Raw genomic sequence first — 24,900 nt, 5'->3', positions numbered from 1 at the left:
GTTAAAAATCGTGCTGCTGCATTTTGCACTAACTGCAGGCTTGACAAAGTGCCCAACCCAAGCCCAATTAAAAGGAAATCACAATAGTCCAGACGTGAGGTGATAAAAGCATGAATAAGAGTTTCCAAATTGCTTTTGAAAAGAAAAGGCTTGACCTTCGACAGGCGTCTGAGGTGATAAAAAGCTGATTTTAACATTTACATGACCATCGAAGGTAAGTGCGGAATCAAATTTAACACCAAGATCACTGATTGAACTTTTCAAATGGGAGGTCAAATCACCAAAATCAACATCTGGAGAATCAGTAGAACGATGCGGGCCAAATAAAATTCTGTTTTTGATCATTAAAATTTAGAAAGTTATTTGCCATCCATGATTTGACATCGCTAAGACAGTCAAGTAGAGATTGACATGGGGAGGTATCCAAATGACTAAAAGGTAAGTAAAGCTGGCAGTCATCGGCATACAAATGAAATGACACTCCGTGTTTACGAAAAATCGCACCAAGAGCGAGTAAATACAGCGAGAAAAATAAGGGCCCGAGGATAGATCCCTGGGGGACACCCCAAAGCAGAGGGGCCACAGAGGACGCGGCCAACCCCAGCTTAACACAAAAACTCCTTTCGGAAAGTTATGATTTTATTCACGACAATGCCAAATCAGAAATTCCCACACAGTGGTGTAAGCGGGAGATCAGCAGGTCGTGGTCCACTGTGTCAAATGCAGCTGTCATGTCCAATAAGACAAGCGCAGCATATTTACCACAATCAGTCGCAACAAGAATGTCATTCATAGCTTTAACAAGAGCTGTCTCCGTACTGTGAAAGGGCTTAAAACCGGATTGAAAGATTTCAGACAGCTGCGAGTCATTCAAGTAGTCTAACAGCTGGGTATGTACAATCCTCTCCAAGATCTTGCTTAAAAAGGGAAGCTTGGAGAAAGGTCTAAAATTCGACATAACAGAACTATCAAGGCCAGGTTTCTTAAGTAAGGGATGTATGACTGCATGTTTAAAGGTCCATTAGACATGGATCCACATTCAGCTGGATCAGTTTTTCAGAAGGACCCGAGGCGAATTAAGAGCAGAGCTAAAATCAATCCCACATATGGTAAATGGACTGGATACACTTTTCTGCTCTATCTGAGCACTCACAGCGCTCTACACTAGTTGTCACTTTTTCCTACACACTTCCTGTCTAACATCCACACTCTGATTGATACATCAGAGATGCAACATGCGGTTAATGTCTTTGCCCAAGGATATTTGGCAGCAGACTAGGATCAAACCACCAACCTTCCAGTTAGTAGGTGACCACCCCACATGCAGAGGGACATGAATTATCAGCAAACATTCATAAAAAATAAACAACAGTCTGGTCTTATATAACCTACTGTTCCCACCTAAACTATTCAGCCTCTTCTCTCAAGAACTTCTGCCGAGATTTTTGTCAGTTGGCACCCGCCCGGCTATAGCTGGGTTTAATTTATTCTGGTGCTAGGATTTAAAAACTACAAATAAAATAAAATTATAACCCTTACCTTTTGACTGGCAACTGTCTCAGGTTGGACTGATGACAGCTGGGTTAAGGTCCAAACCCCTGCCACTATTTTAGACAAGAAGAGTGTTTGAAGAGAATGGATGGAATTAAAATCAGCAGATGTTGAAGTTTCCTATGAAGCAGTACCCTAAAAAGACCAATAAATGGCGCTATTGTACCATTTGCCCTGTAGAGTAGCTCTGTTATACCTATTCTTCATACTGTTTGTGAGGGAGTTCGCCTGTCTTTCCCAGGGTACAAAAGTTGACCAAAAATGGACTGAAGAAAAAAAATCTATAAGAAAACTTAGATGGAGGTATGCCTTCACGCACGCTCAATCATCCGGGTAAGGAAATCCCAGAAAGTTGATTCTGTTCATCTGTTTTCAGTGGGAGAAACGCTTCGTCATCATCAGGTGACTTCTTCAGTCTCAGCTGACTGCAGGTTTCCAACCTTATAAACAGGACATTTGTAAAATGACCTAAACTAGGACCACTGACTAACTATTGGCCATAAGGTCACTGATATGTCACATGGAGGATGTGGACATGTAAGAGAGAGAAAAACTGTCAACAACTCACTCAAGCAGAGAAAAATATCCTTGCAAAAGGGCTGAACTTTGCTATGATGCTCAGATTGTGTAACTGATCACAGCCACAGAGTCAGAAATTCAAAACAACAACACCGCAGATGTGAAAGCAGAGCAACTGTGGATGAAAATGTCGGCCTGTCTCAGCAAAGAAAAGTCCCCAGCATCCAATATCAGCATGGAGGAGAGGAAGGTACTTACACCGCTTAGTAAGGACAACAACAGCACCATCCAGCAGTCTACAGCAGGTGTTGGTTTGCTAAACCACACAGACCTTCATGAGAAAATTTAGCTCAGTGACAAAAATACTATAAAATACTAAAATATGAACCCTTGAAACAAGACCCAGGTAGTGGTCACAGGAAAAGGGTGATAGATTGTCTTAAGCAGTTGACTTTACTGACCAGACCTCAGACCACAAGTCACACCCAGGGGAATCTACACCAAGTCTGTATAGTTAACTAAAAAAACATAAACAGGGTGCACCTTTAAGACCTCCTTTAAAGCCTGTATGATCAGCTCTGTCACTTGTAACATCTCTTAGTTTCTGGCTTCGATCCTGACCCATTGATAGGCAGCTCTGAACACCACATCCAGAACACTTTGGATTTTGTTGAGAAGGTGAGAGATGTCATCATGGAGGCAGATGAAACCATGGTCTCGTACGACGTTACATCTCTCTTCATTTGCATCCCAGTCACGGAAGCATTGGAGGTAGTCCGTAAGAGATTAGACCCCAACCTCAGCAACAGGACCGCTCTCAGCATCCACCAAGTGTGTTTGAACTGTGTCTTCATTACACCTGTTTCACATACAAGGGTCAGTTCTACAGACGGAAACATGGGTGTGCCGTGGGCTCCCAGTTTCACCCATCGTGGCCAATTTGAACATGGAAGAAGTGGAAAAGAGAGCTCTGCTAATCTACCCTGGAACACCTCCAAGCCATTGGTTCAGATATGTGGATGACACCCGGCTGAAAATCAAATCTCAGGACGTACCACATTTCACAGATCACATTAACTCTGTGGACCGACACATCAGATTCACCAGGGAGGATATGAAAAGGGGCAGGTTAGCCTTCTTAGACTGTGAGATTTCCATCAGTAATGGGGGACATCTAAAGCTGACGTGTACCGTAAACCTACACATACGGATCAGTATCTAAGGTTTGACTCACATCAAACGTCATTATATACTCTCTATTGTTCTATTATACTACCTTACAGGACATACTGTGTGGAAGTGTGGGGCAACGTATAAAACACATCCAATATACATTCTGCAAAAAAGAGCATGTAGTTTGTTGTTGCTGTGGTTTACGTGCTGGAAATGGTTTTATTTGTGTATGCTCATGTGTTAGTGTGTATCTATACATCCATCCATCCACTGGAGCACAAACTGGGGGTCATCAGGACACTACAACACAGAGCGAACACCATCCGCACAGACACAGCAGCCAGGGAGGCAGAAGAACATCAAGAAGGCCCTGAGTAAATGTGGCTATCCTAGCTGGATGTTTGTCAAAGCTGGAAAGGCTCCTAAAAAAAGCTCCAGCCGATCCAGGAGTACGTGTCAGGAGTATCAGAATAGTTGAGACAAAATCTCATCTCTTTGACTTTCAAACCCCAAAACGTGCTCCGATAAGGATCCAGAGTATCAAACAGAGTAACATAGTGTACGCTGTTAAGTGCAGGAGGATTGCCAGGATTTATACATCGGGGAAACCAAAGAACCTCTGGCTAAGAGGACGGCACAACACAGCAGAGCCACCTCGTCGGGCCAGGACTCTGCAGTCTATGCACACCTACAGGCCAGTGGACACTCTTTCAATGATGAGGATGTATCATCCTGGACAGGGAGGAACGCTGGTTTGAGGGCGGAGTCAAGGAGGCCATTTACGTGAAAAGGGAAAGACCATCTCTGAATGGAGGAGGGGCCTAAAGGTACATCTGTCACCATCTTACATGCTGTGATTGCAGCCATTCCCCAACTCTCTGTGAATTCTTGAATGTGTTGTCTGTCACTTCTTTTCACCCACTTGTCCACATCATCTGTGTGGGTGTGGCATATCAGTGGCCCTGGTACTGACCTCCCAGTCCATTGTTCATCAGTGGTGCTAGTTTCAGTCAATAACCAAATGTACTGTTGTGTAAACCTGCAGTCAGCTGAGAGTCACCTGGATGAGTCATGAAAACTCTTCATCCAGATGAACAGCTGCAGTCTTTAACCCCATTTTTCAAATACATTTAATAGCAAACACTCATAAAGCAGTTTCCATCTGAAGAGGACATACCATGTTCAGACATCAGAGACTAAAACAGCTCTGCTATCACTTCAGACATAAATAAAGACAGAGTGTTTGAAGGGTTAGTGAAGTCTGGCTAGCTGAAACATAGTGTGCTACCTGGTGGTGCTAACATAGTGTAATGAAGACCGAGGAATAGTGGTAACTAATAATAATGAAAGTAAATGTGATTGGATGAATGCAGTCCGACAGTGACCAGTGATTATTTTCAGGGGCTTGTTTGTGCCAAAAAAAGGAAAATGCAAAGCACTGCAACATGTTAAAAAGATGGCCGCCTTAATAAACTCAGTAGGAGCTTGGAACCAGAGGCAGGGTTGATACGTCACCATATATGACCTATTGTTCTACATGTTGGAACAGCAGGTCCTACTAAATAATGATGACGTGCACCAGACACGTCTTAGTATCAATAAGCATAAAACAAGAAAGGCACTGCTAAGTGAAATGAAAGGGCACAACTGGTAGAACACAGTTTCTACCCAATTGCAATATCATGTCTCAATGCTACTAAAAGTAGATGACTTTCATTGCCCCTGTAGTCATTTGTGCCCTTGATGTTGGAATGCTTTCAGACATGTTTTGTTGGATGCGCTAACAAATTGATTGAGTGATATATCAACTAGGTCGTATGTTGAGTGTCTGTATGGGGCCTTAGGCCTGGATTGCTTGGGTGTATCTACGGTATGAGAATACTGTATTTTATATGTATTTCTATCTTTTATATCCTATCATTATAGTTTTTAAGTATTTATCTTTTGTGATGTTGCACTGACCAGAGACATCTTTCAATTTCATTGTACCTGTGACAATGACAATAAAGAATATTCAAAAAACTCATGGGGCTCAATCTAGGCTGACTGCTGCAGAGCCATGTGTTTACCTGAGGACACCAATCACCCACCTTGATGGCCCGGTGGAAGCACCTTCAGTTGAACTAATCATTTACTGTATGACTTTATCAGTCCCCAACATTTTGGCTTTCTTTATAACATTGCCCCAGTTCAGTGCTCTGTGTGGGTATTCAGTTATGGACATTTGTGCTCTCTCTGAAGGTCCCACCAAAGTGTTTCAGTGGGGCTGAGGTCTGGAATGGGCCTTTGCAGCAGCTTGACTCTTTTCTTTTTCAGCTGTGCTTGGGATCATCGTCCTGTTGCACGACCCAATTAGAGCCAAGCTTTAACTGTCAGACAGATGGACGCACATTTGACAGATGGTCCACACTTCATGCTCCACTCAGTGATTGAAAGGTGCCCAGATCACCACGCCTCCACCACTGTGCTTCACAGTTTGTGGTGATATTTAAAAGTGGTCCTCTGCACGCCGCCAGACGTCTTCACTTTGGTATCGTCTGTCTGAAGGATATTGTTCTAAGTGTTTTGTTGTTCATTTTGCAGCTTTGCAAACCTAAGCTGTGCTACCACACTGACTTTAGACAGAAGAGGCTTCGCCTGGCAACCCTTCCAACAACTCGTATGATTTCAAGTCTTTTTTCTAATTGTACTGACATGAAATGCATCATTTGAGATGCAACACAGGCCACCTATATCGCCTTATCCCAAGGATGCATTAAGGTGTTTTTTTGTACTTTTCTGTACTCTGTAGGGTCCTGTAAATGATTTTAACATGGTTGTATGTTGAATATATATGTGAGAGTGTGCTGTTTGAGAAGAAGAAAGCCCAGGTCTACCAGTGCACTAAAGGAGGTGAAGAACAAAGGTTACAATGTTAGAGAGATGTCCATGTGTGTGGCATCATAGTAACCAGGATGAATAAGCACAGTCACGTATACAGTACGGCTGGTTCCATTTGAACTTGGAGACAGCCAGAGTGGAAACACCGAGCAGCATGCTAACATCTGCTAATTCCTGCTTCATGTTGTAACAAGTTCAAGTTGGGAGAGTTGGGAGGTCAGTTTGACAGACCATAGTATTATTACTACTGTAGAGTTATCACACGATGTGATGGACAGCACATCACAACACGTAGTGTTGGGGAGCCCACGGGGGGAGGAGCTGGGCGCAAAAGAACCACCTCAACAAATCTGGACGTGACTCCACCCTCCGTGTGCAGTGGGGAGTGGGGCGGCCGAGTGACAGTTCAACCCGAACCCAAACCACCCGTGACTGTGGCTCAGCAGGCTGAAGTTTGACTTTGTCTCTGTGTTTTTTTTCCTCGGTGTTCCCGGAGAGGATATCGGGACTTCTGAAGTTTGGAGCCGCTTTTCTTCAGAAGCTTTGCGCCACTTTATTCCTGCACACAGGCGCTCTGTGAAGCGCGCCTTTCATCTCTCTTTAAAAAGGAAAAAACCCGCTGAAAACACGGAGGATTGTTCGAGCTGGAAGTGGAAGCCTTAGAGGAACACGGTGTAGCCCGCAGGTACAGTAGCTCTGCGTTATCTTCGCACTGAGTACGCGTTTAGAGACGTGGACGGTAACACAGCAGTGACTGAGCCTTTGCGAGTGTGTCGCTTTCACAGAATAGGGACACGCTGGAAAACAGCGAGCATCAGCAGTATCCGCTTGGCTGCACAGCTCTGGACCGTCTGAGCGCTTCACTTTATTACGCATTATACGGACAGCTGTGAACTAAATAAGTCACGTTACTGAAGACTTTCAGATACTAACTAATCATAACCAACCAATCTGACCAGCAACGTTTTCTTTAGAAAAAGTTTGGTGTTAATGCATTATTATTGTTATTGTTATTATTATTATTGTTATTATTATTATTATTATTATTATTATTATTAGTAGTAGTAGTAGTGTATCTAGATACATGTCAGCAGAAGGTTAAACTATATAACCTCAACAACAGCACCGTGTGTGTGTGTGTGTGTGTGTGTGTGTTGTTTTTCTTCTTCTTGAACTTATAATTTAAAAGCACAAAGCGTGAATGTCTCTGATGTGTTTACCGACCATCAGTCTGTCAGACACACCGAGTGATTCCTTAAAGTTCTCTCTGCTCTCTCAGCTCCATTCACTGTTGCTTTCAAGCTCTTTTGGCTCCAGCTTTAAAATGACCTCATTAAGAAGTAATGTGATTTCTTTTCAGTGTAGAGACTGCCATCCAACATTCACAGCCTACCACCCTCACGAGCCACACAAGTACTTAGTTGAACAGAGCATGTGAAATATGTACAGTATGATTATGAACATGTTGTATACGAAACCATCCAAACACATTTCACTGCTACATGTCTCATGTCTCTGATGTCTCACTGATGTATGAGAGGACACATCGTGGGCTTCACTAGGAAAAAAAACACAAATACTCTGCAATACCTGGTCCTGGTACTGATACTGCAGATAATATGGATGTTTTTCCCAGGTTCCAAATTAGAGTGACTTTGTGTGTGTCTGTATGTAAACGCCTTGAGACAGCTGTACTTGCTGTGAATTGAAATTGAACTGTGTCGTAACAGAGGTCGAAAGTAACAAAATACAAGTACTTGGTAACAGTGCATAGAATCTTCTGTTATTTTTATTGTTGTCCTTTATTTATCCAGATCAAAGTTTCCAAGAGGGCAGCACATAAATACGATACATAACAATATAACAAATGCAATATTCCACACAGACACAGGAATAATATGCAACAATGACATTATAAGCAGTCACACTAACCAGAGGAGCTTTTCTCTCACTCATATAAATACAACTAAAGTCCCACATTGTAACTATTTCTGACCATTTCAGTTTATTCTGTGGATTATTCCAGAAACACAGCCATATTTAAATGTTGTTGTTTTTTAATTGTGTTCTGACTCAGGGGACAAGCATTTGTATATTGTTGGGAGAGCGTAGGCTAGACTGGATGTGGTTTTTACACATAAACACACAGATAAGAAGGAACCAGGCCAAGGAGACATCGATTTACCAAGAAACTGTGTATGCAGGTGAAAGTGGATATGTGAGGTCTGTGGATATATGAGGTCTGTGGATATATGCTGTCTGTGGACATGTGCGGTCTGTGGAAATGTGCTGTCTGTGGACATGTGCTGTCTGTGGATATATGCGGTCTGTGGACATGTGCGGTCTGTGGATATATGCTGTCTGTGGACATGTGAGGTCTGTGGATATATGCGGTCTGTGGACATGTGCGGTCTGTGGACATGTGCTGTCTGTGGACATGTGCGGTCAGTGGATATATGCGGTCTGTGGACATGTGCGGTCTGTGGACATGTGCGGTCTGTGGATATATGAGATCTGTGGACATGTGCGGTCTGTGGATATATGCGGTCTGTGGACATGTGCGGTCTGTGGACATGTGCTGTCTGTGGACATGTGCGGTCTGTGGATATATGCGGTCTGTGGACATGTGCGGTCTGTGGATATATGCTGTCTGTGGACATGTGCGGTCTGTGGATATGTGCTGTCTGTGGACATGTGCGGTCTGTGGATATATGCGGTCTGTGGACATGTGCGGTCTGTGGACATGTGCGGTCTGTGGATATATGCGGTCTGTGGATATATGCTGTCTGTGGACATGTGCGGTCTGTGGATATATGCTGTCTGTGGACATGTGCGGTCTGTGGATATATGTGGTCTGTGGATATATGCAGTCTGTGGACATGTGCGGTCTGTGGATATATGAGGTCTGTGGACATGTGCGGTCTGTGGATATATGCGGTCTGTGGACATGTGCGGTCTGTGGACATGTGCGATCTGTGGATATGTGCTGTTTGTGGATATATGCTGTCTGTGGACATGTGCGGTCTGTGGATATCTGTGGTCTGTGGATATATGCTGTCTGTGGACATGTGCGGTCTGTGGATATATGCTGTCTGTGGACATGTGCGGTCTGTGGATATCTGTGGTCTGTGGATATATGCAGTCTGTGGACATGTGCGGTCTGTGGATATATGAGGTCTGTGGACATGTGCGGTCTGTGGATATATGTGGTCTGTGGATATATGCTGTCTGTGGACATGTGCGGTCTGTGGATATATGTGGTCTGTGGATATATGCAGTCTGTGGATATGTGCTGTTTGTGGATATACAGAAAACATTATTTAGCAGTAGCAGAGAGAACAGTGACATACACGATTTCCACAGCCGGTAATAAAACATGGATCAGGAAACAGGATCTTTAAGTTCTGGTCTGATGCATCAATCAGCACATCAGCATAAAGACTCCAGTATCTGTTCTACGTCAGATTATCAGAACAAGCTTGTTATTTTTCTTTTAAGAAGTTTGAGGCAGGTTTTATTTCACACCAGTGCGTGGCGTCAAAATGATGAAAAAACATTTAATTTATGCATCAGTTGTAGCGCTGTACTAAGAGTTAAAGTGGGGCAGAACAATCCAGAAGTGTTTTTGAAAGGAGAAATACAGGAAGGGGTGGGAGGGAGAGCGGTTCGGTTTGAAGGCGAGGGCTGTTCAATGCGATCTGAAATCTAAAGCTTACATGAGAGCGACCTTTAATATACTATATACTGGATCAGTATATGATGCAAAATATCATATGAACCTGAAGTGTGTACAAACTGTGTGTTATTTACAGGGTGCATGAAAACACTGCAGGTTAGAGCAGGACGACGGCTCACAGTGAAGCTCACAGCAGAAACTGATTGATTCACTACAACTAATGTTGTACTAATGCACTAAATATATTATTTTGTTCTTATTATTAGTAGCACAAGGCTCAGTTAGCTTTGGACAAAGTAGTAGAAACATCTTCAGAAAAGCTGCTTTTCACTTTCTGACTGTGAGTACATTTCACAGCCTGCACGCTTGTTCAAGATTTCAGATTTTTTAACACAAGTACTGTACTTCTGCTGACCCTCCTGTTCTCAGGTACAACAATGATATGTGTGGGTCAGTTTGACACACGTCATTGTTAGTCGTCCAAAAGTGTCAGACACCCAAATATTCCCATAAACAGTGTTTATATGTCATGATTAATCCATTACTAACATTTCAATCAATATTTAATGCAATGTAGCTCACAGATCATGGTTCAATGCTGCTATATAACTCGTTTTTTCATAAAAAAAAAATGAGTATTTAAACATTTTTAATGTACATTGAAAAGTCCTGCATACAAAACAGAATGTTTTCCATGATATTGACTTTTCTAAAATGTAGTAATAATAGCTGTAAGCGTGTTGAACATTCATATCTCAATTTTCAAATCAGATTACTGAGAGAAAATACAAAGTCTCCAGAGACGTGTTCTGCATCCCACAGACTGGCTGCTGACTCACAGACCCAGCCAGGACTCGCAAACATGCATCCTGTCAGTTCTCCTTCAGATACACCGTCTCTTCAGATTAGCTGTTTTCAGAATGACTTTCTGTACCGAGCTCTGTCACACGAGTCACTGCCACACTAGTGGGACTTGGCACCGTTTGTTATTGTGTTTCGTGCACTTTTGGCTGATGTGTATCTCAGGATGAAGATCACAATATTTAACCATTTTTTGATAATATTGTTGTCCTTGGAGGGATATGAATAGGGATGGGTACCGGTGTCCGGTGCCATGATGGCACCGGTTCTGACATAAACAGTAGTAACCAGACCGAAAAGCAGCGCACATTTCGGTGCTTTATTTCAGTGCTTTTTTTTCCTGAGCTGTGATACACTTCTAGCCAATCATTTTACGTTTCCGAGGATAGTAGGCGGGGCCAGGTACGTACGTTCTTTTAGAGCAGAGCTACAGATTAAAAATGCCCAAGGCGAAGCGGTCAAAAGTCTGGCTGTACTTCACAGCAAAAGATGCAAACTCAGCAGCAACAAGTGCTTTAAGCTGATACTGTGATACTGTCAAAGGAGGTAACTCCTCAAATCTGATGAAACACCTGGCGACGCATAGCGTTTTTTTAAATGCCCAGAAATGCGCCGTATTTGATAGCTTGCTGCGAGACCTCACACCGAGCACATCTACTGCAGGTGGGTTGCCTGTTATGCAACATCCCCCAAAAACCCGAAGAGGAGAGTCCTGGCCCCTAGCCCTGCCAGTGTAGAAGAAATGATGAGGATGATGATGCAGCAGCAGCCGTTCTTCTCTGCGTGAGTAGCTTAATGTTGTTCGTGTGTAATTTACGTTGAGTAGGCTAACCACGTTATTACGTTAATGCATGTAAGGTGAACTAGCAAACATCATCATAGCTACATGCGGCTGTCCTCTTGTTTGATGGCAGATACTCCCTTCACCCTGGCCAAAAAGGCTAAAATGACCAAAGAAAAAGTGGAAAACAGCTAAACATGAGAGGTTTTTGGACAAAGTTTGTGTTTTTTCCATTGTTTAAGCACTGCTTCCAGCCAAGAGTGATACCATATATGCCCTCTAGCTGCAGAAAAGGCTAACGTTGTTATCTTTTTACAAAAACAGCTGAACATGAGAGGTTTTTGGACCAATTTTGTGTTCTCCATTCTTTAAGCACCGGTTTGAGCACCGTTTGAGCACCGGCACCGTTTCAAAAGTACCGGTTTGGCACCGGTATCGGATAAAACCTAAACGATACCCATCCCTAGATATGAACAGCAGTTTCCTCATTTGGTTCATAATCTGAATCCTGAGACTTCAAGATGTTCTTCAGCCACATCCTCCTCAGACGAATCTCCCACCCTGTGATCAAAGCTCCAGAGCCTGCTGGGCTCTCAGCTTTTTACTTCTGCTGCCCGTTTGGTAATAAACTGACAGGCTGCAGAGTCCTTATGTACTCTGCTCATTTCCTGCTGAGTGTACATTCAGTGTGGTTGGAGCTGGCCGGAGAGCAGAAAAGGTTCCCATCAAACGTCATAACATCACTTTACACATGAGGTCAGTAAGTCAGTTGTGTGTTTGAAGTGAAATATGGCTCACCCCGTTAGCCTCCACTTTGACTGCCAGGTCAAACTGACTCGAACCGTATCTATGTAATATGAACCTGCAGGGTTACAGATATGTCAGATGGACCATTTATATGTTGATCACAGTTTTTTAGCAAAGCAAAATAAGTTTCATGTTAAAAAAGCAATTTGAACCATTTTTTAAAATGTTTTTCAAATATCAAAACAGTCAGTTGGACCCACAACATAACAGAAGGGTTAAATAAAGCCTGTCTGTACCTCAGCTGCTTCCCTGTCACGGTGTAGAGGAAACAGCCTGAGCTGCATTGGTAATGAGAGCTCAGCACAGAAGCAGCAGAACCAGAAATCAAGTAAGACGAGCCTCAAATTCCTAACAGCAGGGTCAGCTGCTCTCCTGATCTCAAGTCATTTTTTGGTATCAGAATTGACCATAATGGATCAGTTGGGGTGACTCTGGGTTAACAGGCTCTAAAACTCATCCTGACAACCATCAAAAGGCTAAACTTGAAGTTTACATACATGACTTCACACAGTGCGCTGCTTACTGTACTTCTTTCAGAGTTAGTAGTTCTGTGCCCTGTGGTCTCAGTTACACTGCTGTAATTCAATTCAATTCAATTGTATTTATACAGCGCCAAATCACAACAACAGTCGCCTCAAGGAGCTTTACATTGTAAGGTCGACCCTACAATAATACACACAGACATAAACCCAACAATCACATGACCCCCTATGAGCAAGCACTTTGGTGACAGTGGGAAGGAAAAACTCCCTTTTAACAGGAAGAAACCTCCGGTAGAACCAGGCTCAGGGAGGGGCGGGGCCATCTGCTGTGATTGGTTGGGGTGAGAGAAGGAAGACAGGATAAAGACATGCTGTGGAAGAGAGACAGAGGTTAATAACAGATATGATTCAATGCAGAGAGGTCTGTTAACACATAGTGAGTGAGAAAGGTGACTGGAAAGGAAAAACTCAATGCATCATGGGAATCCCCGGCAGCCTACATCTATTGCAGCATAACTAAGGGAGGATTCAGGGTCACCTGGTCCAGCCCTAACTATATGCTTTAGCAAAAAGGAAAGTTTGAAGCCTAATCTTGAAAGTAGAGATAGTGTCTGTCTCCCGAATCCAAACTGGAAGCTGGTTCCACAGAAGAGGGGCCTGAAAACTGAAGGCTCTGCCTCCCATTCTACTTTTAAATACTCTAGGATTTCAATTTAGAACTACAAGTTTAAAAAAAAGAACTAACATAAAAAAAATACACTTCAGCTAAATACTTTTAATTTATTTTCCCAAACCACCTTGTAGTGTGGTTATATTAAATATAAGAGAAAGAGAGAACTTTAGGAAATTAATATAGCCACTACAATGATCATCAAAACGATGAAAAAATATTGGCGTAAACAGTTTATTTTGCAACACCACGAAACAAACGATAGCGTAAAATGAAACGATAGACGTTTTTATATCATCATCCGATATATATTGTTATATCGAACAGCACTAGAAAGCAGTCTTACATATTTGTTTAATATGTGCGTTGAAGGACATGTCCTGGTCAAAAATGATTCCAAGGTTCCTCACAGCGTTACTGGAGGCCAAGGTAATGCCATCCAGAGGAAGAATCTGCTTAGATACCATATTTCTAAGATTTTCAGGGCCGAGTACAATAACCTCAGTTTGATCTGAATTAAGAAGCAGAAAGTTAGCAGCCATCCAGGTCTTTATGTCTTTAAGACATTCCTGCAGTTTAACTCATTGGTGTGTGTTATCTGGCTTCATGCACAGATAGAGCTGGGTGTCATCAGCATAGCAGTGTAAATGTATGCTATGTCTTCTAATGATGCTGCCTAAGGGAAGCATGTATAATGTAAACAGAATTGGTCCTAGCACTGAACCCTGTGGAACTCCATAATTAACCTCAGTGTGTGAAGAGGACTCTCCATTTACATGCACAAACTGGAGTCTATTAGATAGATATGATACAAACCACTGCAGTGCAGTACCTGTAATACCTACAGCATGTTCTAATCGCTCTAATAGGATATTATGGTCGACAGTATCGAACGCTGCACTGAGGTCTAGCAGGACAAGCACAGAGATGAGTCCACTGTCAGAGGCCATAAGAAGATCATTTGTAACCTTCACTAAAGCTGTTTCTGTGCTGTGATGAGCTCTGCAACCTGACTGAAACTGCTCTATGTTGGTACAGGGCATTGAAGATGATAACAGCGGGTGGATTATATTCTTAAACTTAGTTACAGCGCTTTCAGAAAGACATCTACTGTGATAAAGTCTACTCTCCACTGCTGTGTAATCAATTATTGTAAATGTAATCAGGAAATGATCAGACAGGAGAGTATGGAAGAAATATAGTATCATCAGAATTCAAGTATTTTTAGACATTGAATTTATGACACTGCTTTCCTAACGATATGGTCAACAACCTGAAGGAGAGAATTCTTCAAATTGCAGATGAATATCCAACTGTGACAAACATTGTTCTGCATACAGGGTCAAACGATGTGTCCAAACAACAGTCGGAGGTTCTGAAACGGGACTTTACTGGATTATTAAATACTGTAAACTCTCTGAATGCAGCTGTATTCATCAGTGGACCTGTACCGCCGGTCAGAGGAGGAGACGAGAGATTCAGCAGGTTGTTTACACTGAATAAATGGCTTATATCAGCATGTGCTGACCACTCAGTGCACTTTATCGACAACTTTAATATTTTTTGGGAACGCAGGCATCTGTTCAAAGCAAATGGATTTAATTTTAACAAGTCAGGGGTGAAACTGTTCACCTCCAACTTGTTTTATTTCATACGTCATCCATCCGTGCTTGGTGCCAAGGCTGAGATAAACAAGGAGTTATCTCATAAAGAGGAACAAACAGAACTCCAAGAACAGACAAAGCCCAGCAGAAACCTTGAAGAGGAGCTCCATTTGCCCCCACCCGGGAAGAGCCTCAGAAAGGAGAGACATCCATGGCATCTGAGGAAGAGCCTCAGAAAGGAGAGACATCTAAGGCAAGAAGAGGGGTCCCTATTTGCCTCCAACTCTCTCAACAACACCAACGACCAGGACAAGGGACCACGACCTTCCCCAGTCCCCCAAACCCCTGACAGGCCATCACCCTCCTCCCCCTCCCTTTCTCCCTCCTCCCCACACCTGAAATTCACTGAGGTGATGATGGAGCGGGTCAATGCTGGGCTCAGATCTACCCCCCGTTCCAATCCCTTTTTGTCCCCCATAAACCCCCCACCAGAGCGGCCAAAGGTTCGCCATCGAGCCCCACCCTCAACAGAGCAATCGAAGTCACATTGCCCAGCCTCGCCCCCCTTAGTTCCTCTTCATGCCCTGTCTCCGCAGTCTGATGCGTGATGTGTGAAGGGTCCGGGCTGTGAGGATTATGGCAGTGATGACTTTTCCCAGGAGAAGCTGGGACCCTGTTTACTAGAAGGTTTTAAAATTTCTGTACTTTTAGGTGACAGGAGACATGTGGCCTGGTCAAAACACAGAGAGCTGCACTCTAAAAGATCTTTAAACATAGTAAACATACCTTGTGTGCCACAGACTGCTCCCAAACACGAGGGGACAAGTAATACCTCTAAAACACTTAAGTTGGCTTTATTAAACATTAGATCTCTAGCTGGGAAAACATTTTTAATTAATGATTTAATCACTGAGCACAGCCTTGATTTTATGTTTTTAACTGAAACTTGGTTGGACCAAAGTAACAGTGGAGCTGTTCTCATCGAGACGACCCCTCCTAACTACAGTTTTATCAGTGAGGTCAGGGCGAGCAGGAGAGGAGGAGGGGTTGCTGTCTTATTTAATGAATCATTTCAATGTAAGCAGCTATCTCCTGGAAGTTTTCAGTCTTTTGAATATGTGGCTTTACAGCTGAAGGCCCCATCCAAAGTTGTGTTTCTTAATGTTTACAGGCCTCCCAAATACTGCACAGACTTTTTTAATGACCTCAGTGAACTGCTGTCTGTGATCTGTGTTGATTTTGACTGTGTAATTATTGTTGGGGATTTTAACATTCATGTGGACAACCCTCAGGACAAAGGGACTAAAGACCTGAGTAACACTCTGGGCAACTTTGGGCTGACTCAGCATGTAACAGAGGCCACACATAATAGAGGACACACTCTTGACCTACTGATCTCCAAAGGCCTGAGCATTTCAAAGGTTACTGTGTCTGATGTGGGCCTGTCTGATCATTACTGTGTTTTCTTTGAAAGTAAAATCTCAGCCCACACAAATATATCAACAACAGTGATCACAAAACGGTGTATAACTGAACACAGTAGTGCAATTTTTAACCAGGTCTTCCCATTAACACCTGACCTGTCCAGAGGTTCAGTCAATGAGCTCGTCAATAGCTTCAATGCTAACATGTTAAATGTAATGGACACTATTGCTCCCATTAAGGTGAAGGTTATCTCTGGAAGGAAAAAGTCTCCATGGAGAAACTCCACACTGGTGAAAAATGAAAAAAGAGAGTGTAGGAAAGCTGAGCGCAGATGGAGAAAAACAAACCTCCAGGTTCATTATGACATTTATAAAGAGAAACTTCACAATTATAATTTACAACTGAGGAATGCAAGGAGGTCCTACTTCTCTGACATCATCACTAAAAACAGCCATAATGCTCGGGTCTTATTTTCTACAGTTGACAGGCTAACAAACCCTCCTGTGTCAGTGGCAGCTGAACTTCATTCGACCATGGCCTGCAATGACTTTGCCAAATTCTTCACTGAAAAAATCCAAAAAATTAGACAAGCAATTGGTACATCAACAGCAGATCCAGGATATGTACTGTGTCCACCAAAAAACTGTTTAAACACCATGAAACAGTTTCAACCTATTAACAGCAAAGACCTGGAGGACATCTTAGGTCAACTGAACTCCTCCTCCTGCTGTTTAGATGTCCTGCCAACAAGTTTTTTCAAAAAGGTCTCAAAGACTTTAGAGTCAGACCTGTTACAGATCGTCAACTTTTCTTTATTATCAGGTGTGTTTCCAGAATCACTAAAAACTGCTGTAATCAAACCTATACTGAAAAAGGACAATCTTGACAAGACACAAATGAACAACTACAGGCCGATCTCAAATCTCCCGTTTTTAAGTAAGATCATTGAAAAAGCAGTTTCTCAACAGCTCAGTTACTTCTTAAAACAGAATAATTGCTACGATGCCTTCCAGTCAGGTTTTAGACAGAACCACAGCACTGAAACTGCTCTGACCAAAGTGTTTAATGACATATGTCTGAATACAGACAGTGGAAAAATGTCAGTCCTAGTTTTACTGGATCTCAGTGCAGCATTTGATACAGTTGACCACAACATATTACTCAAACGACTGGAGAACTGGACAGGTCTTTCAGGAACTGTACTAAACTGGTTCAAAACATACTTAGAAAACAGGAAATACTTTGTATCAATAGGTAACTTCACATCTGAGCAGACAAGTATCACATGTGGAGTTCCCCAAGGTTCCATCTTGGGACCCCTTCTGTTTAACATCTACATGCTCCCACTGGCACAGATTGTAAAGAACAACAAAATAAACTATCACAGCTATGCAGATGACACACAAATATATATCACAATGTCACCAGGAGACCGAGGCCCTGTACAGGCTCTTGGTAAATGCATTGAGGAAATCAATGACTGGTTGTGCCACAATTTTCTCCAGCTAAACAAAAACAAAACTGAGGTAATAGTCTTTGGCGCCAAAGAAAAACGATTACAGGTCACCAGAGAACTTCAATCTATACATCTAAAAACCACAAACCAGGCGAGAAATTTGGGTGTAGTGATGGATGCAGACCTAAACTTAGAAAAACACATTAAGACAATAACAAAGTCAGCTTACTATCACCTCAAGAATATTTCAAGGATAAAAGATCTGATGTCTCAACAGGACCTGGAAAAACTAGTCCATGCATTCATCTTTAGTAGGCTTGATTACTGTAACAGCATCTTTACAGGTCTACCTAAAAAATCAGTCAGACAACTACAGCTCATTCAGAACTCTGCTGCTCGAGTCCTCACTAAGACCAAAAAAGTGGACCACATCAGTCCAGCTCTGAGGTCTTTACACTGGCTGCCTGTCCGTCAGAGGATAGACTTTAAAGTTCTGATGCTGGCCTATAAAGCTCTGAATGGTTTAGGACCAAAATACATCAGTGACCTCCTGACCCAGTATGAACCTTCCAGATCCCTCAGGTCATCTGGATCCGGTCTTTTATCAGTTCCCAGAGTCAGAACCAGACACGGAGAAGCTGCATTCAGCTTTTATGCTCCTTATATCTGGAACAAACTCCCAGAAAGCCTCAGATCAGCTGAAACACTCAGTTTATTTAAATCCAGGTTGAAGACTCACCTGTTCTCAGCTGCATTTGAATAAAGCACCAAATCCACACTTTAAGCTTAAATTTCAAAACTTACATTTAACTACTGATTTTATCTACTGTTCTGATTTTATCTGTTTTGATTTTATATACTGTTTTGTTTGTTTGTTTGTTTGTTTGTTTGTTTGTTTGTTAATTAGTTAGTTAGTTTATTTGCTTGTTTTAATCAATTTTAAATCATGCTTTTTATTTGTTCTTGTTTCTAATGTCTCTGTAAAGCACTTTGAATCACCTTGTTGTTGAATTGTGCTATACAAATAAACTTGCCTTGCCTTGCCTTGCCTCCAAATTTCCCTGCAAAAATATTCACCTGCAAAAAATTCACCTGCAAAAAATTCACCTGCAAAAATTCACCTGCAAAAAATTCACCTGCAAAAAATTCACCTGCAAAAAATTCACCTGCAAAAAATTCACCTGCAAAAATTCAACTGCAAAAGTGATGAACTTTAATGACCCAAGCCAGAGCAATCAGCACCAGATCGAGTCGAGTGGCTCTCGGCCAATTAAATTACGCTGTTTGATCACATGACACCGTTAGCCAGCAGTGTGTCTCCTAAAAGAGAGCTGTTTAGAGGTGAGTGATTAAGTTTTTCTCCTAAATAGAGATCATTACAGAACGCCTAGTCCTACTTAAAATCCCATTTATTTTTATTTTATCATCTACTCGAACTAAGGAAAACGTTTGACTAACTCAAAGACAATTTCCACGCCTCCCCTGCCTGACTGCAGAGGCAGTTTTGAATTTAGGAACAGCAAGATGGAAGCGGCAAACCCTGGCGATTCTCCGGTAAGTATATTGTTTTTTATCTTCAAGTTTGTCTTTTGAAACGTTAATTTTATTTAAATCCGTTGCTCACGTATAAAGTACACAGACGGGGTCTTTGCTCAACTCGTCTGAGGCGTGTCTCACTAAGCGCTACATGCTAGCATCCTGCTAACCGAGCTACCCTTTACATGCTGTGCTTTAGAAAATAGGATACTCGTTAAAAAATACTCCGCAGATATTGATAGATAGACGAACACTGCAAATATAATGTTGTAAACGAAAACGGCCTTTGGTGAAGGGGTAAAATACACCATGAATAGAGCCATAGATTGAATGGCTGCCATGGTTGCAGAACGGCCTGATTTAATGACAAGAATGGGGAAGAGTGAGGCGAAGTGAACCAAAGCCACAAAACACGGTCAGACAAGGCGGCAAAAGGGCAGTGATCTGTCCGTCAGTATGAAGTTGGTGTGTGCTTTGGTGAACAAAAACTCCAGACCGGTAGCAGGAAGGTGGGAGACTCGTGTTTCACTGGAATAGTGGTGAATTAAAACATCCTTTGTTGGGGACATTTAGGTGTAAATGCATCCATACAGGTGAGACAGAGGCAGACCAGACAGTGAAGAAAACAAGGCAAACATTAGAAATATTAAAACGGAAATATAGGATTAATATAACATACAATTGGGGAAAATGTAAGGAACACAATGTAAATGATATTGTAAAGTCATTAAAACAGCATACTCTGATTAAAAGAAACAGATAATTGGGGAGGAGGATGATGATGATGATGATTTTGATGATAATAATAATAATAATAATAATAATGTTAAAGAACATGTACAAGATGGGTATGTATACTTGTAGCCAGAACTTAACAACTACAAAGTTGTAGCATGCCAGACCATCTTGATTGAATGTAACTTCGCTCCACACAAGTTTTATGGTAGACATATTCATATTGGTATCTAATAAATGATTAATTCTTAGATTTTATCAAACGTTAATTTATAAATTGTTTCTGTCTTTATGTGTTTGTTTCAGATTATGCAAGATGTAATTATTCAGTCAGCAAGACACTTGCTGCAGTTACTGACATCATCCAACTGAACTGCTGCTGTGATGAATCAGAATACAAGGTTTACTTTAGCAAGACTTATGAGTTAATGCTACATTTAACTAAATTGTTATATATTTTGTGTCCAATATTGTCTCCATATGATTTTGTTTTTTGCAACATCTTGCAGAGAACAGAGTCAAGGTACCAGCTTGGTCAACCCTAAAAGACCATCTGTTCATCAAGAAATGACCAGGTGAAAAAGTCATAAACTAAACACTCTGCATGGAATTTAGGATGCAACTTTATATCTTACCTGCTCTACACTCAGGGCTTGAATTACAACAACAGTCAATCACATAAAAAAAAAATACTTTTGGTAGTTCTGTGTCTCTCTCTCTCCTCCAAACCCAGATGGCTGCTGGTACTGAACCGGGTTCTGCTGGAGGTTTCTTCTTGTTAAAGGGGAGTTTTTCCTCTGCACTGTCACTTCATGCTGCTCAGTGTGAGGGATTGTTGAGGTTGAGTCCATATGTCCTGCGAACAACTGCTGGGCAATGACACCATGCAATCTTCTGGGATTCCTTGGATAGAAAACCTGTGAGCTGCACTTGTCCTTGGTCTTCACAGCTCACCTTTTTACTGTTTATTGAATCAAAATTCTCCAGTGACATGGATTCTACATTGTAACTGATGTGATGTTCTATAAAGTGGTTTTAATAAAAAAAAAAAAGAAGGCAAAAATTAGTTTGTTTCTTTATTCAATTTTTGAACAGTGATACTCATTCAGTAAATGCAAATTATTTACATGGCAGTGCACTATAGGCATAAATCTAGACCCCTAGATAAAACATGATGGCATTATAGCAGTGACAACTCCTCCACAGTAGCAGGTGGGATTTTTCTTTTTTGAGGACGGCTCCTTTTACCTGTCACTACAGATGGTCTGTTTGTTCTGATCAAGAGCCTTTTTTTGGGCAGCTGAAGAGGATAAGTCTATCTTATGGCCAACCTCTGGCTGTATCTTGGTCATATTACCCAGCAAAACCCAGTATGCAGGTTCATCTGTAACAGTCCTTGTGCCACAGATCACTGTTGCTTCTACATTAAACAGAAGAGCAGTGACATGGGTGCAGGTCTCCGTGACTCCGGCCTTACAGCTGCAGTGGGCGGCTTCAACCTTCCCTGTGATGCTCACAGTGACCCATGGCTGCAATGCTGGTTCATTCAGTCTTTGAGAGTGCAGGACCTGAAACACACACAAAGTTCTTGTCTTTAAATGAACTATGAGCCAAGGCTGACATAAATGTTTTATCTACTTAATCATTAATGTAACAGTGTTTAGAAAGTTAGCACATACATGTAATTTTTCATTTCTTTATGTGTCCATCTATAGAACGGTGCATGTTATAGTGTAAATCTGCCTGTTCTGTCAGAAACCTGCCTGCAGAAAATGAACCTAAAGGATGTAATGCAAGGATGTCATCACTTTCAAGATGGAGAAAGCATAAAGTGACAATTATGAATCACTTAATATGATAAGGAGATTCTGCAGGTCATTAATCAATGTATAAAATTAAAATAAAATTATTTTTAGTGACACAAGATACAAATATGGAAGCAAGATGTATAATCGCTCAGTTTGGGGAAATTGTGGGTAGCCTGCAAGGGCCTCAACTTCTCCATACCCACAATGTGCAACAAATGGGCACAGCTGATCTTCAACAGTGGAACATCGGCCAGTTACTTCCAACTTTAACGCAGCTTGTAGTCTTGGAGAGCAGCACACCAAAACTGCATGCACAACTTCTGCTAACAGTGGAAACAGATTAAGAAATCCATGCAAACAGATTCATAAACCGAAAGAATATTATTTTACAGGATTAATGATCATATCAGCCGCTGGCTGATCACAAACCCTGAGGGTGTATACGAGAAGCAGAAGAAGCAGAGGGGATATCCAGTTTAAGTTTAGATAGTATTTGTAACGATATTGACCATATCCTTTTCTGAAAGTGTGGATATAATGGATGGGGTAAGGTACTGGCATGCTACAACTTTATAGTTGTTAAGTTCTGGCTACAAGTATACATACCCATCTTGTACATTTTTTTATTTTATTATTATTATTATTATTATTATTATTATTATTATTATCATCATCATCCTCCCCAATTATCTGTTTCTTTTAATCAGAGTATGCTGTTTTAATGACTTTACAATATCATTTACATTGTGTTCCTTACATTTTCCCCAATTGTATGTTATATTAATCCTATATTTCCGTTTTAATATTTCTAATGTTTGCCTTGTTTTCTTCACTGTCTGGTCTGCCTCTGTCTCACCTGTATGGATGCATTTACACCTAAATGTCCCCAACAAAGGATGTTTTAATTCACCACTATTCCAGTGAAACACGAGTCTCCCACCTTCCTGCTACCGGTCTGGAGTTTTTGTTCACCAAAGCACACACCAACTTCATACTGACGGACAGATCACTGCCCTTTTGCCGCCTTGTCTGACCGTGTTTTGTGGCTTTGGTTCACTTCGCCTCACTCTTCCCCATTCTTGTCATTAAATCAGGCCGTTCTGCAACCATGGCAGCCATTCAATCTATGGCTCTATTCATGGTGTATTTTACCCCTTCACCAAAGGCCGTTTTCGTTTACAACATTATATTTGCAGTGTTCGTCTATCTATCAATATCTGCGGAGTATTTTTTAACGAGTATCCTATTTTCTAAAGCACAGCATGTAAAGGGTAGCTCGGTTAGCAGGATGCTAGCATGTAGCGCTTAGTGAGACACGCCTCAGACGAGTTGAGCAAAGACCCCGTCTGTGTACTTTATACGTGAGCAACGGATTTAAATAAAATTAACGTTTCAAAAGACAAACTTGAAGATAAAAAACAATATACTTACCGGAGAATCGCCAGGGTTTGCCGCTTCCATCTTGCTGTTCCTAAATTCAAAACTGCCTCTGCAGTCAGGCAGGGGAGGCGTGGAAATTGTCTTTGAGTTAGTCAAACGTTTTCCTTAGTTCGAGTAGATGATAAAATAAAAATAAATGGGATTTTAAGTAGGACTAGGCGTTCTGTAATGATCTCTATTTAGGAGAAAAACTTAATCACTCACCTCTAAACAGCTCTCTTTTAGGAGACACACTGCTGGCTAACGGTGTCATGTGATCAAACAGCGTAATTTAATTGGCCGAGAGCCACTCGACTCGATCTGGTGCTGATTGCTCTGGCTTGGGTCATTAAAGTTCATCACTTTTGCAGTTGAATTTTTGCAGGTGAATTTTTTGCAGGTGAATTTTTTGCAGGTGAATTTTTGCAGGTGAATTTTTTGCAGGTGAATTTTTTGCAGGTGAATTTTTGCAGGTGAATTTTTTGCAGGTGAATTTTTGCAGGTGAATATTTTTGCAGGGAAATTTGGAGGATAAAAATTCAGTGTCATAAATTCAATGTCTAAAAATACTTGAATTCTGATGATACTATATTTCTTCCATAGGAGAGGGTTTTCAAGAAACACTGTTAAATGTTCAGTTTCTATGCCATATGTTAAAACAAGATCTAGAGTGTGATTAAAGTGGTGGGTGGGTTCTTTTACATTTTGAGAGAAGCCAGTTTGATTTTCCGAGTTTTACAGCTGGGGTGGATGAGGCTAAGCATCAGGCTTTCAAATGAATTAAAAGTCTGTCTGAGTCTTTGGTTGATTAATCTGATTGTTAAGTGATGATGTGACGAATCCTACTTCCGGGCCTAAAGTATTCTACGTTTAATATGGCTTTTGTGTTGTTAACATGTTTAATGTTATGTATTTTCTTCTATTTAATCTCAAAAAGCTCCTAAAATAGTGAGTGATCACTGTTGACCTCCCTCGGCTTTTATTACCGCTAATCATTTATTTAAGCTCAGTTTTTAAAACCTTAGGATGTAACTACAGCCCAGCCCATGCAGCAGTATATGAATGACTAACCTCGTATTGTGGATGGATTATCTCAGTTGTTCTCCTGGCTGAAGTTTGGTCCTTTTACAGCATCCCGCCATGCGATTACATTTGTTCCTGACCACCGAGAACACTCACGTTAACTTTTATCGAGTGGAAAAAAGTTAGCTTGTTTATATTATGCTAACATAGCTGTGTCGCTAGCGGTCACGTAGCACATCATTATATACCAGCTAGCCCAACTTCAGTAACCCTACAAACGTCACTGCTGTTTAGTTTCCTGTCTTCATTTACGCTGGAAGTGATAACAGAGCTGTACGTTTGAATCTGTTTCCAAAACCCCGCAGTCAGGACATGCTATATTGTATTTAGATAGAAGCTAGCGAGCTAACTCCCTGCTAACTTCTAACTCCGTTAAATGTCATAAATTCCGTTTTCATGGATGCCTGGATGTTAAACTCAATTGTTACACCTGG

General features: G+C 41.6%; 1 protein-coding gene across 2 annotated transcripts in view; it reads left to right on the top strand.

Annotated features, from left to right (window-relative positions):
* Positions 1-6,507: 6,507 nt before the first annotated feature.
* Positions 6,508-24,900, top strand: part of pdzd2 (PDZ domain containing 2) — a 94,725-nt gene continuing 76,332 nt past the window's right edge. For both annotated transcript variants that reach the window (XR_014894566.1, XM_085293217.1), the window contains exon 1: positions 6,508-6,808. The gene's annotated coding sequence lies outside the window, so the exon portion shown is untranslated. The remainder of the gene's footprint in view (positions 6,809-24,900) is intronic.

This window comes from Mchenga conophoros, linkage group LG12, assembly GCF_057382185.1.
Source record: "Mchenga conophoros isolate Kocher_MC1m ecotype Shallow Benthic linkage group LG12, M_conophoros_male_GT1.1, whole genome shotgun sequence".
Lineage (NCBI taxonomy): Eukaryota > Metazoa > Chordata > Actinopteri > Cichliformes > Cichlidae > Mchenga > Mchenga conophoros.
Note: the sequence above shows the minus strand (reverse complement) of the source record. Positions and strands in the feature narration are given on the sequence as shown.